We start from the raw sequence: 4,439 nt of genomic DNA, 5'->3' as shown, positions 1-4,439 counted from the left end.
GAAGAAAATGTGGGCTCTGGAAGAAACCAATAAGAATAGATCATGGGTACTGGGAAGACTGAAGTTGATCAAACAGAAGCTGGTACTTCAAATGATTAACCAATCTCTGAAGTTTATCCAGTTGATGTGGGGTCTAAAAAGACTCTTGATGGTTATCATAAGAGCATTATTGGAACAATGTAGTTCCTCAAGAACAATCTTAATAGCATATTAGAAGTTGCACATAAAAAGGTATGGTTATCTCTTTGTTTTTATTCAATAGTTTATAATCCTGATATTCTAATATCATTCAGAAGAACTTCATATTTATGAAAGTAGATTACACATCATTGTGATAATACTAGCTCTATCAGAGTTGCAAAGAATCTTATTCTATATCAGAGTCAAGCATCTTAAAAATATTTTAAAATATGTGCTTACATCTGATTAGAGAAGAAGAGTCTGATGATGTTCAGAAGCTACTATGATCAGAAGCTCTAAACCATCTTCTGGTGAATAATATCCCCTGAAGCATCTCTGCCTCTAAAATCCAGAATAAGATTAACTGCCTCTGATATTCACACAAGTGGATAAAATGTTTCAACTGCCTCTAGCACTTGTCCACTTACGTGTCATAAATTAAAAACGTCTTCTGACACGTGGATTGTAACTGTTGGGTAAAAACCCTTTAGATCATGATGTTTTGTCTTAGATACTGTGCATCTCTCCTTCTTTGTCTTTAAGTTTTGTTTTGATCAAGATTATTTTTTCTCACTCAAACACTCTACTTATATCAGACGCACACACTTCTCTCTCTCACTTCCCACACTTTTGTTTTCTTAAACCTCCTCTGAAAAATAACACCTTTCAAAAGAAACCCTAAGAACCCTAAACCCCTATGTAATGGCTTCATCATCTTCTCAACATGCAAGCATGGATGTAGAATATGTCAAGAGTCTAACTATGAAACCCAGAATTGTCAATGTCAAGAAGGAGGATCTGAAGATGATAGTGAGCAAATTATTGATTTTGACTCATTCAATCATAACGGTTATGACCTATGGAGTTTCTTCAGAGTACAAGAGTGGGCTTCGTTTTTTGATATTCTGAATGGACCAACTTACCCCCATCTCATAAGGGACTTTTGAGTTAGGGATGAAGTTTGTGATGAACTTACTGCGTCTATGGAACAAAATATGAAAGTGCAGAATGAAAAATCCTTGAAGAGGAAGAGGAGAAAGGAAATGGGTACTGTCATACCCCGATTTTGACCCTGAAATTTTTCCATTTTTTTTTCTTTTATTTTTTTTGCATTTTTGCATACATTCATCAACATAAAATGGATTTTAATATCTTGACTCTTTTTTATTTTTAATTTGATTTTAATTTCAAATTAAGTTTAATTCCAATTGTCAATTTAATCTTAATTATTTATTTTTACTAATGATTAAAACTCTAATTGATTTTTATTTCCAAATGAATGTTAGAGTGGATATCCAAGTAATTTTAAATGAATAATAAATTAATTTGATTTTTAATTTGGTTTTTACTATTTTGTTATTATTATTTAAATAGATATTTAAACCAACTTCTCAATTATCCATTTTATAATTAAAATCCAAAATCCAAAATCCATCCATGGTGCATTTCAAATCAAATAGTACCTACTCATTTCATAACATTCCAATAATTCATTCCAAAAAAAAGAAGAGAAAAAACAAAATCCAATAATAAACACATTAATCCAGTCATCAGGGAAGCCGAGTGAGACTTATACTTATGCTGACATCGAAACTGTATATAAGTATCTTGAGGAGAACTTTGGTGCTAAGCAGGAAGACATAATCCTTTATGGTCAATCCGTTGGGAGTGGTCCTACTTTGGATATTGCTGCTCGTTTACCCCAATTGAGAGCTGTTATTCTCCATAGTCCGATACTGTCGGGATTGAGAGTGATGTACCCTGTGAAACCAAAGTCCAAGGCAAAGGCTGTGAAGGCCAAGACAGTCGCTAAGCCCAAATTTGCTGCTATCAAGCCCAAACCCGCTGCCAAGTCAAAGGCACCTGTGAAACCAAAGTCCAAGGCAAAAGCCTGCAAAGGTTGCAAAGACATCGACGAAGACGTCACCGGGAAAGAAAGCTGCTACAACTCCTGCAGAAGAGACACTCTCTCGGCTACTAAAATCCAAAGTTGATGCAGATGAAACCGACGAGGTTGAGCTTCAGAATGCGATGGCAAATGTTGTGACATGTTTGGTACCATTCGACGCAACGGTGTCGGAATATGCAAACTACAGCAGCAGCAACAAACGATGGCGCATAGCCTGAATGAAGGTCAGAATCCAATGCAAGTTGCTGCCAGGCGAATTGCATCCAGCAGCTGTATGGTTTCAGTTTGATACGCAAGAATCCTGTAACGAATTCATAACAAAATCACAACAGCATCAACCAAATCATGATCAAGTAATAATTAATGTTTTAATGGAAACTTTTACCAAACTTCACTGCTGGCACTAGATGGGCAGTCGTTATGTCTTGTGGAGTTGGATTCTCAAACCAGCAGTGCCTTTCATGCCAATCATTTTACATGGCAGTGTAATTTGAACCCTGTCATATCTAAGTGTGGTCCTGCCGCTGTTTGAACCGGCTGTCATCCTGTGGAATTTCCTCGTCCAGTACCTATTGTTGAATCAATCCCTGATATCATTTCCGAGCCACAGGTTTGGAGATGAGTGAAGATGAACCGGTGAGAGTTGGCTCAGAAAGCATAAAAGAAAATGGTAATCCAAATTTTCCTGGAACCGACAGTGTTGGGATCGAGCCAAAATGTTGGCTCTAACAGCAACACTAGCTGCAGTGAAATGAACATGGATGATGAGAAAACATTCAGCATTTTGATTCGGGGAAGAAGAAACCGAAAGCAAACTCTGAGAATGCCAATAAGCTTACTTACTCGACCTCATGGCTCTTAGTCATTTAAGGTTATCTCTAACCGTGTCGCTATTCTTGAAGACGGGGAACAACGGTTACAATTCGAGCAATTGCACACCACCCTTATGAAAGGACATTCTGATGTTGGCGTTGGTCCTGTTCTTGACGTGTATGTTGGTGCCGTTGCAGTTACTGCTCGACGATATGATGCAGTCGTCACTACTTTGCTTTGTAATTCTCCTGCAAGCTTCAACAACACAGTCATGAAATTAATACAATCCCAATCCCATAACTGCCAATACACCTGTTAACCACAAGAAGCTGCTTATTTGAATCAAAAATGCAAAATTGAAACACCAACCTTGAGGTATTCCAGAGTTGAAGCCCAGACGAATGTTCACTACAGTAAAGCAAAGTAACTGTCAAGCAGTAAAACTCAAGAAATTTCCCAAAATAGGATTAAGACAAGAATCAAGGAGAAAGGTTACGGTAAGGCTACCTTTTCGAAATCCATCATCAAACAGGCTAAACTCCAATTCTGAGCATTCAAAAGCCATCCTGGAACTTTCTCCATTGGACCTTTGAGCATCTTTCGAAACCCTAATGTGCAAGAATAAATAGAAAAGCAGAGATCAGTAGAAGGGGGACGAAAAATTTTTGAGAGCTAACGGCAGAAGCTTAGCAAAAAACCCTAATTTTCAAAACGAAAAATTGAGAAGGAGGCGGCCAATCGAAAAAAACCCTAAAATCAAAAATCACTCAAAACAAACCTATTTAGAAGAGACGAAAATCAGAGGAGGAGAAAAAACGCTTCGATTGTTACCTGAGCTATCGTCGTTATCGAAAGTCCGAAGGTGAGCTCCCTCTTTTGTTTTAACCATGGGTTTGCTCTCTCTGGTTAACGAGCGTAAGCGATGAAGGCGAGAGAGAGACTTTGAGAGCGCGAGAGAAGAGCGATGGTGAGCGAGTTTAGGAAGGTTGAGGACGAGTGATTTAGGCTAGTGTGAGCTTTTGATTGAGAGAGTTTTTACGAGAGGGAGTGATGGAGAGGACGAGTTTGGGAGTCTGAGAGAAACGAGATTGAGAGCTTTGGGAGGGGAAGTGCTATGTTCAACGAAGCTAGCTTCTTTTTCATTTTTTTTTTATATATTATTATTTACCTTAAGTGCTTAAAGTTTTTTTGGAAATTTAACTGACCTTTTAGTATTCCCAGGGGTTATTAATGTTGTTGGTTTAATAATATTTTCAAATTCCCAACCTCTAAAATCCAACAGCCATGCGGCTGGATTTTTTGGGGTAACCTAACAGTCTTTTATTTATTTATTATTATTGTTATTATTTTGGTTTTATTTCCTTTAAATTTCTTTGTTCTAATCCTTTTGATTTATAAAGCCTGGTTGACATTGTAAATAACAACTAACACCAAGTAGCCTAGTGGAGAGGGGGTAGTTCCATAGTCTTAGGTGGAGTGAGTTCGATACTCGTAGATAGTTTTTTTAGTTTTTTTTTTTTTTTAGTATTTCTTTTTT

This window comes from Lathyrus oleraceus, chromosome 5 (assembly GCF_024323335.1).
Source record: "Lathyrus oleraceus cultivar Zhongwan6 chromosome 5, CAAS_Psat_ZW6_1.0, whole genome shotgun sequence".
NCBI lineage: Eukaryota > Viridiplantae > Streptophyta > Magnoliopsida > Fabales > Fabaceae > Lathyrus > Lathyrus oleraceus.
The sequence above is the reverse complement of the archived record's forward strand: the minus strand, read 5'-3'. Positions refer to the sequence as shown.